Raw genomic sequence first — 15,324 nt, 5'->3', positions numbered from 1 at the left:
TTATCTACACTAGTATAATAGATAGGGGGATCTCAAGTGTGAAAGGCTATGTTGAACATCAGGGACATGGTTGAACAATATTTGTGGTGGGAACCTAAAAATGAAACCTCTACAATCTGGTTTGATAATTGGACCAATACTGGTCCATTATTTAAACAACAATCTGACATTCAAAAATGTCACCCTTTAAAAGACATTGTAGAATTTATGAGGGAAGAGGGTCGGAACTACGAGAGTACGAAGAATGTAGTAAATCATGTCAGATATAATATGAGACTTTTATGCCATGAAAATATGATGAATAAACCTTGGCGGACCAATAGTGTTTGGGATTTATTAACGCAAAGAACTGTTGAGAAGAAGATTTAAAGGCTATTTGGATCAAGGGGTTTCCTTTTAAATTTTTCTTTTTAACCTGAAGAATATGACATGCATTCATTCCAGTTGCTGCAATGATGCACAGATGGAATTCAGACATTGATGAATGATGTGGATGTTGCAACAATCTTGAAAGAGAAATTATCCAACATCAACTGAAAAGGTGTGGAATTACTACTGTGGTACAACTGATATTATAGGACGAAGGATTAATCTAAATCAGAATGTGAGATTGTGGATAAATCTTGAAGGTAATCACTAAATGAAAACTTTGTTCAAAGTAATCACTAAATTTTCTCGTTCTCCTTCTACAAGGATTAGTTCTTTTGTCACTGACACATTTCACCTCTATTTATATACTAGCAAATTTGGCCCTGCTTTATGCAGTGATAAAAATTAATAATAAATTGAAATAATCTATTCTTCAAATATAGTTGGAACTCAAAAAAGCCTTCGAAGAAAATCTGGAACATAATTTATTTTTGAAAAATAATAAAATACATTTCTCTAATATACTTTGTGCATATTTAAGTGGGATTTTAAAACTAGCTTTGAAAGTTTTTCCTATTTGAAAAATCAAGAAGGAAACTGTGATAAAAAAACAGAGAAAGAAAATATGTAAAAAATAAATCTGTACCCATCAACATCAATGCCTATAAAGAAACTAGTTAATATCTTCATGTAGTATAAGTAAAAGCAAATTAAGCACAACGAGGACAGACGTAAAAAGTTGGTAAGTATGGATTTTTATCATAGTCATTGTTTTAGAAAGAGAAAATACATCAAATCAACCGTGAACTTATGATCAAAATTTATTTTAGATCCTAAACTAATCAGACAATTATATACTCTCTTAATAACATTAAAGTGATACCCCTAAGAAAATTATACCACTCTCACTGCAAAGAGTGAAGTACACATGCCCCAATTTGAGCCACGTCAATGCCATGTCATTATCAAATCAGTGCCACATAAAAAATTATAATTTTAAAAAAACAACGTAATTCCACACACATACTATATATATATATATATATCCCCCTCCTTCTTCAGCCCCCCACCCCACGATTTCTCCTCCTTCTTCTTCTTCTTCTTCAAACAGCCCCCCTCACCCCCAACCTACCCACCCTGCCCGTTCCTCTTCCTTCTTTTTCCTCCTCCTATGAACAACTAACCTCCGCTCCACAAACCCCATTCCTCTTTCTTTTTCTTCTTCCCATGATCAATTGACCTCCGTTCCACAAATAAAATGAAGAAGAATGAGAAGAATTATTGAAAATTAAAGCAAGATGTTTGTTATGGTTGAAGTGGCACTGAAATGGTGTTACTTGAGGCCTCTGTCAAGAAATCTTAAGGCAAAAAGTAGTCATTTGAAAAAATTGATTATGATATCCAAGATCAGTGTTATAATGAATTGATTATGATGATGATTTTTTTTGGTAATTGGATGCAACCATTTGGAAAAAATAAATTAAGGTGAAAATAGTATGTAGCAAGATTCAAATTAAATTGTTATAGCTTTAAAATAAAAGGGGTGGTGGGGTGTGAGGAAGAAGGGGAGAAAGGGTTAAAAATTCTATGGTGGGTCCTACTAATTAATTTTTTACACTTTTTTATTATTTTAATGCGCTTTAATTTTTTTTTAATTTTTTTGTCACGTCAGCAGTTAAGGGAGCAAAATAATACACTTTAAAGTTCATAAGGGGGTAAATAATTACAACTTAAGTTTAATGGTTAAAGTAAGTTTTCGTTGCAATTTTAGAAGGAAAAATATGTATTTTCTCTTTTAAAAATTATTTATTTTAAAGTAAAATTGACCAAATTCCCTACAAATTGACATACCATTAAAGAGAATAATACTTTTTTCTAATTACTTTTTGGCAAAATGACCTTCTGGATCCCTATACTGTGTTGGTTTTGTAAGTTGGACACTTCTATTTACATGTTTGTCATTTGGACCCCTGAACTCACTAAAAAACAATATTTTAAACCCTTTTTTGGTGAGTGTAACACACTCTCCTCCACATCAGCTGTCATGTCAGCTGCCACGTCTGACACGTCTGCCACATCATCTGCCACGTCATTTTAGAAAATAAAAATAAAAATAATAATAATAATAAAAATATTACATTAAATTTCAAGTCATTTTTAAAATGCTACATAACAAATTAAATATTAAAATTAATTTAATTAAATAAGAAAAATTTATAAATTGTAAAAAATTTGAATAAACATGTTTTTATTTTTGCTCACAAATTAAACATCAAATCCATTCCAAATAATTAAAATTCTTCTCCAACTAATTTAAATTTTTAACTATAAATTCATACATACAAACATATTAAATTTTTTATTTTTAAATTTGAATATTTTTAACAAATTCACAAAGTTTAATTTTTTTAAGCGAAATTCACTATTTTTTTCAATATTCACTATCACTCACTTTCAATTTAAATTTAAATTTTAATCCCCAAAAAATAAAAAGATTTCAAATTTAAATTTTAATTAAAAAATGAAAGGAATTGAATTGAGAGGGAAAATTAAAATTAAAAAAAAAAGTGAACGTGTGTGTGAGAGGGAGGGGGATGGAAGTGTATTTGGGTGGGGTGCGGGGGCTGGAAGGGGCTGGGGTGGGGTGGGGATGGGAGGATCATGGGGGCTGTGGGTGGGGTGCGGTGGGGAGGGGCGGGAGGGGGGGGGGGGGGGGGGGGGGTGGGAAATTTTTTTCAAATTTATTATTTTTATATTTTGAAAAATATTTTAATTTTTTTAAAAATATTTTTAAATTAAAAATGATGGAGGAAAAAAAGAAGGGGTTGGGGGTAGAAGGTGGGGGGTGGGGATGGGCTGGGTGGGGTGTGGGGGTGGGGACGGGATGGGTAGGGTGTGGGGACGGGCTGGGTGGGGTGTGGGGGTGGGGACGGGCTGGGGTGGGGTAGGGAGGGAAAATATATATTTTTTAAAAAAATTTAAAATATTTTAAAATAATTTTTTGATGTTTAAAAATATTTTTAAAATAATTTTTTGATTTTTAAAAATATTTTTAAATTATTTTTAAATTATTTTAAAAATATTTATAAATTAAAAAAGATGGAGGGAAAAAAGGATCTTTTTTTAATTTTTTTTAAAATTATAAAAATATTTTTCATTTTTTAAAAAAAATTTAAAAATATTTTTAAATTAAAAAAGATGGAGGAAAAAAAAGATCTTTTTTTTTTAAATTATAAAAATATTTTTAATTTTTAAAAATTTTAAAAATATTTTTAAATTATTTTAAAATTTTTAAAAATATTTTTAAATTTAAAAAGATGGAGAAAAAAAAAAGATCCTTTTTAATTTTTTTTAAAAATTTTTATATATATATTTTTAATTATTTTAATGTTAAATTGTCAAAAAATGACCCCCACTCGCATCCCAGGCGAGTGGGTACACTCTCCTTGTCCTAGTCAGCATGACCTTACCACATAGGCAAGGTCAACGGTCAAATGGTGCAAAATGTTGCCTTTTGAATGGTTGAAGGGTTTAAATGACAAACATATAAATAGAAGTGTCTAACTTACAAAATCCACATATTACCAGAAGATTATTTTGCCTTACTTTTTACCATTTCAACACCCCATCACTTCATCTGAATGGAAAGGAGTACTCTTTCAAAATGCCATGCAAAATTCTCATAAAAAAATTGTTGAAATTATAATCAATAACTGTTCAATCTATAAGCCCCATTTGGGAAAATATTCCTAATTTTTAATAAACAATCATGGCATTTTGAAATGTGCCATCTTCTAAATGGGAGAGCACCCATTGTCTAGAAGTTATAATTTCGTTTTACCGAGTTTCTTAGCATGATTCTCTTAAACGCCCAAGTTTATGATACACTAAATAAATAAAAAAGTTAACTTTTTCCTAACTGAAAATGTTACACACACAAAATAAATAAGAAAATTTATTACTGTTTTTGAAAATGAAGTGTTTTTGAAAAATGAATTCTTTCATACTAAACTTTTTCACCTTTAATTTTATTTCCTCGATTATCCTTCGCATTTTACTGATTAAACCATGGGATATAGCTAGAAGAGAGTTGCAGAGACATGTTATTTAAGTAATGAATGCAAATAGATGAAACTTTTTGTAACTATAGGATATAATTAGATGTAATAAATGTAATAGATTTTAATTATTAAACAAATTGTTTGATTAATGAATGAATGAAGGAAAAAAATTCAAAAACAGAAGAAAGAAGATAAATAGGAGTGGAGGCTATAGAAAGGTGTCACATCACCTTCTCTATGTATCTACTAGATAGATAGATAGATAGATAGATAGGTCGGCATATTCATCTTTGTTACCTAACATGACATTGTATGCCAACCAAATTTGATCACGATATCATTGTGCATTCGATTATACAGATTGTAGAAACATTCTTGAGAAATTTAGTGAAACTTTCGACAAATTTACATAAGTTTTTAATGAATCTACTCAATATTAATGTCAAAATCAGCTAGACATAGCTATGGAAGAAGCATCAGCATGAAGCTCAATCCATGGAAGCACAGTTGTGAGAAAGAAAACAGAGAGAAACTAAACTTAATAACTGCTTGACTGATTATCAATGTGTCTATACAAGGCTATTTATATAGAACGAAAAGAGCTAATGTTATAACTAACTTCCAACTGTCAATGAGTTGTCCACCAGCTAGCTAACATAACAAGCAACTAACTCACACTGGCTAATACTATCTGTGCAATTAATTAACTAGAACTAGAGCCGCTTCAATAATAATTAATCTGAACACCTTCTCAAGTTGGAGGTGGGGAGAACACATACAACTTGTGTAAAGTAGCAAAGTGTTTGATCTCAGTGGATGATTTGGTTAGAACATCTGCCAGTTGAGAATCTGAGGAGATATGACGAAGAGAAATAAGTCCTGATTGCAGTAGTCTCCTCACAAAATGTTAACCAACCTCTATATGCTTGGTCCTTTCATGAAAAAAAACTAGGTTTTTTGCAACGTGAAGGGCTGAATGACTATCACAATATACCTCAATTAGTGTTGGCAAGCGAACTGATGATTCACTTATTAACCTGCTTAGCCAAACTAATTCTCCTATCACTTTTTTTAATGCTCTATATTCAGCTTCTGCTGAGGACAAGGAGATGATTTCTTATTTTTTGGACTTCTAGATAATAGGACTATGTCCTAGCAATACAATGTATCCACTTACCGACTTCTTAGAGTCAGGGCAAGCAGCCCAGTTAGAGTCACAATAAGCTTTGACATTGTAGTTGCGATCTTGTGACATGAAAATTCCTAAAGTAGGATCATTTTTTAGGCACCTCAGAATATGGAAAGCTGCTTTCAAGTGAGGTTCCATGGGATCCTATATGAACTGTCTTAGGTGCTGAACACTGAAGGATATATCCAATCTTGTGTTAGTGAGAAAGTTCAATTTACCAATGATTTTCCTATAATAAGTAGGATCTGATATAGGTGCCCCAACTTTTCCATGCAGCTTGTCATCAGCATCAAGTGGGGAAGTACAATTGCTGAGATATGAAATGTTATAGTCTTTAAGAATGTCCAGTAAAAACTTTCTCTAAGAGATGATAAGTCCATCTTCCTTGAAAAGCACTTACATCCCAAAAAGATGGTGCACTATACCCAAGTCCTTGATTTTAAACTTTTCATGTAGAAACCTCTTAAGCTTCTGAATTTCAGATGTGTGAGTCCTAATTACAATAATGTCATCCACATAAACAGCAACAAAAATAGTTGAGTCTGTAGTCTTCTTGTGGAAAAGTGAGTAATCATTCATAGAGTGAGTGTATTCTTTGGAATGTAAAGCCTTCGTGAGTTTATCATACCACTGTTTGCTAGCCTATTTCAATCCATAAAGGGATTTTTTTTAGCTTATAAGTCATCCTTGTATCATTTACTACTAGATCTAGTGGCATCTCCATGTATACTTCTTCATGCAAGTCACCATGAAGAAATGCATTGTTAACATCAAGCTGAAAAATAGTCTAACCTTTCTTCACAGCTGTAGCTAACAGGGCCCTTACAGTTTTCATCTTGACAACAGGTGAAAATTTTTCTGTGTAATCAATACGAGTATATCCCTTAACCACCAATCTTGCCTTGAACCTCTCAATACTTTCATTAGCTTTATGCTTTACCTTTTACACCCATTTACATCCTATAGCTCTTTTGTTAGGAGTTAAGGGTATTAAATTCGAAATATGATTTGCATGGAGTGCCTCAATTTCTTGTGTCATGGCCAATTGCCATACAGGATTTGTAGTTGCCACTTCAAAAGAAAAAAGTTCACTATCATTGTTGATGTTTCTGACAAGCAACTGACTCTCGGGTGCTAAGATATCAGGTAAAATATGGGCGTGATTGGAGAATATGACATTGAGGTTGTTGGGTGAAGGATCTGATGATATCTTTATATTCTTGGGAATAACATAGTCATGAAGATATACAGAAAGTTTGTGTATTTTGGATGACCTTTGTGATAGTGGTACTAGTTCAGTTATGAGTAAGTAAATTTGAGGTGGTGGATCATGTGGATTGCAGGTTATGGGAATGCAAGGTGGATTCGATAAATCAGCATGCACATTAGATGATGTATCAACTAGTATAGTACTCTCACTTATTATATTATTATTAGTACTTGGCATTGCTTGATCCTAGTTTCAATATCATTAACATCCACACTAGACAACTGGTGAAAAACATGGAAAGGAAGAAATATCAGGAACATGAACAAAAGGGAAAATATTTGCCCTGAGACTACCCTGGACGTTACACGGTGCTTAGAATCACAAGTGATCCTAAGCTAACCCATGATACTGGCGTTATTCGTGAGCAATTAAATAAATACATAAAATCAGAAGCAATAAGTGGAAGCGATGTCATTATCTGATCTTGTTCAATACAAAATTATTCAAAAACTTACAACATTGGTTATATAAAGGAAGCTGAAACTAAATACATCAACTTTGACTGACTGTCTATGAAGCCTCTATTACTACTGACTATAAGTAGCCGGGACATGACCCCCAGCCATCCCTAATAAATACGACTGAATAAAAATATAATACTAGAACTAGAGTTGACTCGAGTCCTCGAATCAAGAGAACTCATCGCCTGCTGGCTGAAGTTGTATGTTGTTTGGTTATGTATTGTGGGCTACAACTGGTACCTACATTATGAAACAACGTATCCACACAAACATATATGTAGTCAATACTTCTGAAATGTACTAAGTAAGTGAGGGTGAATGCAATAAGTAAAACTGAATCAATGCATAATCTTAAATCCTGCATGCTAAGTGCAAGTAAATTCACCAAGAGACTAAAATAAAATGAAAGCTGAGATATCATAAAGCATGAGTAACAAACATAATCTGATAAGCTGAGTGAGTTACTACACTTAGTTTCTGAAAATGTCTTTTCTGTGGAATAAGTAAAACTGAAGTTCAATATACTTTCAAATCATGCAGGATAAGTGTTAAAGGACTCACCTTTATCATAGGTAAAACTAAAAGATGAAATCTCATAGGGAATGATTCGTAAAACAATCTCCGAACAAAACTATAAGTCTTTACACTTAGTTTCTAAAATAATTCTTTTTCTATGAGAGATTCTCATAACCGACATAAATTATGTGAGCTAGTATGGAGTCCAACGTCCGACCCATATTGAGGAGAGTTTTTTGTACCCTTGCCATCATAATAAAACCTGAACTAAAATTAGAGTGATCATTAAACTAGCCCATATTAGGCAAGGTAGACACTTTTCTAGCGAGTCCCTTAAACCTACGATGACACGTAGTTTTTGGAGAATAGAATGCACTGAACTCACATTTCCATCTCGGTGCTAAATACTACTTCCAAATATATATTGTATGCTTATACTGGTGAAATTTACCTTAAAATAAGCATTTAGGTTTATAAATCTAAAAATCAATCATGCTTCTATTAATAAATCATACTCATGAATATCTGTGTGAATTTCATATCATGGATGAGATCATAAGATCAAAACTGAAATATGAATCATACTGTAGTAGTCTGAAATAGTAAATTTGAACTTCTTGTAAACTGAAAGAGTCATGATAAATTCAGAAGTTCTTATTTGTAAACTAACTAAATCATGCTGGAATCATGCATCTTTATCAAATCATAGGAGTTCATGTCAAAATACTAAAATTCATCTCATAAGAACAATCATGTAAGTAAAAACATGAATAAAGGTAAATTCTTGTGCTAACTGAACTTTGAATCACATGATAATGTCATAATTTCAAAAACATGAAAATTGGGTATAAACCCTAATTTAAATCTCGTAAATTCAATATAAAAAAAATTGGGCACAAGGATGAAAGAGTATCGTTGTTCAAAGCCCACATACCTGATTATTTTTTATTCTTAAATTGAACTTTTGGGGATTTCGACTTGAAGATGAAAACCCCCAATTTGTTGCTTTGGAAAAGACAAAATTGCATGTTTATTTGAGTAACTTGTATGTTTTTTTTTAACTTTTTATTTAACCTTGAGATAGATTAAACGACGTAGTTTTGGAGTTAAAAAGTGGAATAAACAAAAAAAAAAACTTAAAACCCGTCTGGAAGTTGCCCAAAAGTAGTCTCGATGACTTAGGTCACGACTTGTCGGGTCTGGACACGAGTCGTGACTTGAGTCGTGGTCAGAAATCCAATTTCAGCATCTACTTTCCATATTACGACTCTCCCGTAATGACCCATAATGAGACATTATGAGTTGTAGCCTGGGCAGCTTTGACAATGCTTCAGTATTTTGGCCATTTTCACCTCGACATCGGATTAAGGCGAAATTGGTATTGTTGGAAAGATAATTCAATTATATATCTGGTGGTGGGTCTTGAGATAAAAAATTTGTAGTATATCAAAAGTTATGCTCATTTGAATCTGACTATAGTTATGTACTTCACAAGAATTTAATCGCTAAGGGTTGTTTTAAATCATCTATAAGCTAGGAGTTATTTGTGACCTTAATATGTGTTTAAATCTCTATAAAACTATCAAACATGAGGTTTGATCATTCATGAACTTAAATCATGATTCTAACAATGGCTTGAATTTTTGGGGTATCACAATGACATCTCTAGAAATGTGAATTTTCATAGTAACCAGATCAAGGACTTTGTACCCTTTGGAACTAAAAGGATTCCTATGAAGAAATGAAGTGTAGTGATAGGTTTAAATTTATCCCTTTGATATTTTGGAAAGGCGGGATAACAAAGACAACTAAAGATTCTCATGTGAGAGTAAAGTGATCTGGTTCCATATAATAATTCATATGGACATTTTCCTTTGATATGAGATGTGGGAAGTCTATTAATGATGTAAGTAGCACACAAAATGCATTCCCCAGTACTTTTGTGGTAATCTAGATTGAAAGAGGAGAGCTTGAGCTCTTTCTAACAAACACTTGTACTTTCTCTCAATCACACCATTTTGTTGTGGTGTGTATAGGCAAGTTTTTTCATAGATGATTTTTTTGGATTTTAGGTAGGTTGATGTTTCTGTGTTTATAAAATCAAGTCCATTGTTTATTCTGATGCATTTTACAGTAGTGTTATATTGATTTATAATCATGGTTACAAAGGTTTTATAGGATTCTCATATGAGAGTAAACTGGTTTGGTTTCATATAATAATTCATATGGATATTTTCCTTTGATATGAGATGTGATAAGCCTATTAATGATGTAGGTAGCACACAAAATGCATTCTCCCCAGTACTTTTATGGTAATTTAGATTGAAAGAGGAGAGCTCAAGCTCTTTCTAACAAGCACTTGTACTTTCTCTCAGTCATACCATTTTGTTGTAGTGTGTATAGGCAAGTTTTTTCATGGATGATTTCTTTGGATTTTAAGTAGGTTGATGTTTCCGTGCTTATAAACTCAAATCCATCATTTATTCTGGTGTATTTTACAGTAGTGTTATATTGATTTATAACCATGGTTACAAAGGTTTTGATGAACTCTAAAGCATTGCTTTTGCAGGCTAGTAACTGTGTCCATGTACACCTATTATAGTTATTTACAAGGGTGATAAAGTACCTGTAATTGTGTGGTAGGCCCCCCAAAAGTTAATATGTAATAGTTGAAAAATTTTGGAAGTTGTGGTGGTTGATTTATGGGGAATGATAGTTTCTCTTGTCTTGCCATTGGACAAATATTACATAAGAAATGTTGTTTGTTAGAAAGGGTCTCGGGTATAGAATGAATATCCCTCAATTTCACAAAGGTGCATGCCCAAGTCTGTTATGCCATAATATATTCACATCATATTCAGTAGGCCTAAATGGCATAAAAGTAGTCATAGAAGTAGGAAATTGTTGTTCATTCTTCAAAGTAGAATCTTGTACATCAGGTTTATTTGAGCACTTATTCACATCATGATTACTATTTAGAGCAAAATGAGAGTGACATTGTGTTCTATGACTGTAGGAACTAGCAGAAGCAAGCTTAGAGTCAGAATTTGTAATAGAAAGGAAGGTATTTTTCAAAGAACCAATATACTATGTAGTGGAACAACTGTTGTTCTTCAGGAATTTTGGATATAGGAAGTACAGTCCATCCCTAGCTTTATCAATCTCCAGAGGCTTCTTCATTGAAGGGGCCTATACAACACATGAATATTTAGTGAATTAGATAATACTGTTAGGATGGAAGTGGTAAGTGTATTAATGGACACAAAATTATATTTGAAAGTAGGCACAAACAACACTTGGTGTAACACAATAGTAGGTGCAAGTACTACACTACCAATTTGATTTACTTTCACTTTATAACCATTTGGTAACACAATTAAAAGAGAAAATGGTAGGGTAAAGATGTTGGTCATGGAGTTTTTATTGAACGTCATGTGATCTGATGCACCCAAGTCTAAGATCTAAGAATCAGGATTATTTTTGAAATACCTGCAAGACAGCTTACTAAAGTCAATAGAAAAAGTACAAACTATGGTACCTACAAAGTTTGCATTTCCTCCCACATGATCTATAGTCTTGTTGCTACCATTTTCTCTATGAGCTCCAAACTTAAAGTGTTGTAGCAAGTTCATAATATGTTCATAGTGCTCTCTAGATAGGTTGATGTTGTGTCCACCTTATAACTTGTTGTGCACATCTCCCTCGGTATATGAAACATTTGATACATCTCCATGCATATCAGCTATAAGGCCTTTTCCTTTATTGAACCTGTGATTTTGAGTGTTGTTTTGCTAACTACTCTGTGAATTTTGGTAGTTATTGTGAGAGTTGTGATTATTTCCTTGTGAATAACCGTGGAGTTTATAATATTTTCTTTGACGTGCCCTGGTATTTTGCAGTAATCACATACCATACGAGGCTTTTCTGTCATAACCCAAATGACCATGAGTGGCAACCACACTAACCTTTCTGTGAAAGAACCATCTAAATCAAACCATTACCCAATCACTTAGTCAATATTAGTAGGATATTTTCATAAAACCATCTTTACAATAATAATCTGAGATTAATCATCAGTAGCGCGGGAACCAAATAATCTACTAACTGAAATTCCCAAAACCTAAAGTCATCGTACAAGAACTACTAACAAAGATCATGTCTAAAGAGATATCCCAAAATAAAGTAAATAAAGAATGTTTCATTGCCCGAAAGATGGACAAGAACAAATAAGATGACCCATGGAAACCTGGGGACGGAGTGCTCATCCTTGGATCAAGATCTGCTATCAAACTCTAGAGGTGACATCATGTATGAGCCTCTAGAACAATTTCTGTACTCAACAAAAGAAGAGTACAGGGTAGTATCAGTACAAACCACTATGTACTAGTAGGTATCATAGGCCAACTCAACTTAATAACATGTACACAACATAAATCAAATAACAAGTAGTCAAGCATCAACACATAACAAATTCTCAATGAATCAACAATACAACAATAACAGGTCAATAGTGCTCACAGACAAACCACATAACCATCAAGAGTATCAACCATATTGTAAACATCCACAAAATCAACACAAATATGTACACACATGCTATGGGACTTATTTTTGCCCAAATAGTCATGACCTGCAGGGAACAATCTATGTTCATGTACCGTACCGGCGTCGTACCCAATCCAACATACATATAAACGTACTGACGTGGTACCCGATCCAACATAATTATAAACGTACCGGAGTGGTATCCGATCCAACATAAATATAAACATACCGATGTGGTACCCGATCCAACATAAATATAAACGTACCAGCGTGGTACCCAGTCCAACATAAATATAAATAAGTATTATCAATATCAATTTACACAACCTCACAGCATACAACCCAATGTACCAAGTTTTCAAGTACACTTAAAGTCATAAGACAATTCCATCAAGTAAATTTTCAATAAATATTTATACACGAATCAACAATCTAAACATCAACAATTTCAAGCATGTCTGAATGCCAATCCACAAGTATCCCTTTTAGAAGCATACACACAATTAAGTTGCGTCTAAACTCCAATTAAACTGTAACCTACCTCAATCGAAGAAACCGAATGCAAGCTACTTTACAATGGTCTTGCCTTCCGTAAAGTCTCCCAAATGATCAAAATTTGTTCAAATATATAATCTACATAAAAGTATGAATATAATAACACTCATTTATAAATTCCTATTCTAAAATTTCCTGATCAAAATTTTAAGTTCTCTAATTCTCAAATAGGAAGCAGCGTAAGCAATGTACGAAAATTCAGATTCCCTCATATTCACATAAACCTAACATGAACCTTAACATTAGTGCTAATGATTGACAATCATTACCTAACATTTTAATATATTAAATTTTCCCACTAATTCTCTAATGATTGTTGTAATCATTACCATGGTTTTACATGATATTTCATTCCACCTAATTCTCAAAATTCATCATTCATTAATAAACTACCCACAACTATTTAATACGAACACAGAAAATCACTTGAAGCTTGTTCTTCATCCCTCGACGCTACAACAGTTTTTGTTTTGCCCCTTTTTTTTTCGTTTTTCTTTATGCCAAAAAGGTTAAACCCTATTAATTGAAAGTCACATAATATCTGATAGTAAAAAATAAAAGAAGATTGTGGTTTTTACTCATTAAACTACTACTTAATTATTTAAATTACCTAAAACTTTTAAAAATGCTCGAAATTAGTTTTGAGCTTTGTAGAAATAAATTAAATTTATAAATTGACTAAAAAAATATATTTCGAACCTATTAAAATTATCAAAATTCTAAGTCGAAGTCATCTTGAAAAAAGTTGACCCTGATCAAGCTTAACTTTATTAAAGCTCAAGAACCTAAGTAATGACTCAAATCACTTTTGAACACCTCAAGAATTGATACTACTCATTTCGTGAATCATAATTCACGTACACCAACTACGGGGAGAGCTAAAATAGGGAATATAAGAAAATTTTAAAAATGACCGGGAGGGTCGTTACATATTCCCACCATAACCAGTGCTTTGAGTATAATTATCCTGAAATTTCCATATCCACCTGATGTGCTAGTACCAGAAGAATAACTTGACCAATGAATTTTTCATCTCCTGTGGCCACTTATACCATCGAGTAAAACAATGGGCTCCAAAGACATCTTGTTTGAGCTACTTGCACTCAAAGAGGTAGACTCCATAAACAATTGATTACTTGATTTTATCTCTCTTTATCTCTCATCCTGGATTAGTAGTGAAAAAGTTTGTGCTAAGGATGGCAATGGATTCATCATAAGAATGGTTCCCCTAACTATTGTATAAACCTCGTTCAACTCCATAAGAAATTAGATCAATATCCTATCCTGTTCTTCTTTAAACAAGTGTTCTTTATCACCACAAACAATTGCACTTATACTAAGTCTGAGCATGTAAGGTGTTCAACTCTTCCCACGGTTTCTTCATTTTCGTATAGGAAGCAATTATGTCCAAACTACCTTGAGAAAATCCATTTATTTCTCTCTGTACTTGATAAAGCTTCACACCATTTGTTTATTGTGTCGATCATCTAGCTTTTTCCACAGCTCAAAAGAATCAATTATATATTCAACACTATCTGCAATTTCCTTAGGTAGTGAATTTAGGATCCATGATGTGACTATATCATCACATCTTTTCCACTGCCTATATCGTAATGTCCCTGGGTCTGTTCTTTTACACTCACCATTGATGAACCCTAACTTGTTTTTAATAGACAAGGCTCTAAGAAGTCCCCTTCTCTATGATCTATACCCCGTTCTATTAAAGCGAATAGGAACTAACGTTGCACCTGGATTGTCGGAGAGATGCATGTATCTAGGGAAACTGATATCATCCCAGCAGTACTAGTACCAATGGTAGTCAAAGATTCTTCACCCAAATTCGTTATTACAAGAGTATTTTGATTTTGACAAAAACACCAAAAAAGGGAATTGACACTCAAATATAGAGACGTAAAGTTCAACTCAGTAATTAATCAAACAGAAAAAACATCATGATGAATCAAAAGAAAAAAGTATGAACCAAGCAATAGTTGATATCAAATTATACTGAATTTCATCATCGATAAAGCAAATTGAGTGAGAAGGTTATCGATTTTGCAACCTGGCTCTGATACAATGACAAAATCAGCTAGACATAGCTGAGGAAGAAGCCTCAGCATAAAGCTCAATTCTTGGAAGTAGAGATGTGAGAAAGGAAGAACAAAGAGAAACTGAATAACTGATTGATTGATTATCAATGTGTCTATACAAAGCTATTTATAGAGTAAGAAAAGAGCTAATGCTATAACTAACTTTCAGCTGTCAATAAATTGTCCACCAGCTAGCTAACATAACAAGCAACTATCTAACTCACACTGGCTAATAATAAGGGTGTTAAGTTGGTCGGGCCAGGTCAAC

At 32.9% G+C, this 15,324-nt stretch overlaps 1 long non-coding RNA gene across 1 annotated transcript; it reads right to left on the bottom strand.

Annotated features, from left to right (window-relative positions):
• Window positions 1-7,275: 7,275 nt before the first annotated feature.
• Window positions 7,276-15,262, bottom strand: LOC107848711. Its single transcript, XR_007047432.1, has 3 exons — window positions 15,029-15,262; window positions 12,113-12,196; window positions 7,276-7,590 (listed from the first exon to the last, which is right to left on the bottom strand). It is a non-coding gene; the product is annotated as an uncharacterized LOC107848711 (long non-coding RNA).
• Window positions 15,263-15,324: the final 62 nt, after the last annotated feature.

Source organism: Capsicum annuum, chromosome 11, assembly GCF_002878395.1.
Source record: "Capsicum annuum cultivar UCD-10X-F1 chromosome 11, UCD10Xv1.1, whole genome shotgun sequence".
Taxonomy (NCBI): domain Eukaryota; kingdom Viridiplantae; phylum Streptophyta; class Magnoliopsida; order Solanales; family Solanaceae; genus Capsicum; species Capsicum annuum.
This window is presented reverse-complemented; position numbering and strand designations above follow the sequence as displayed.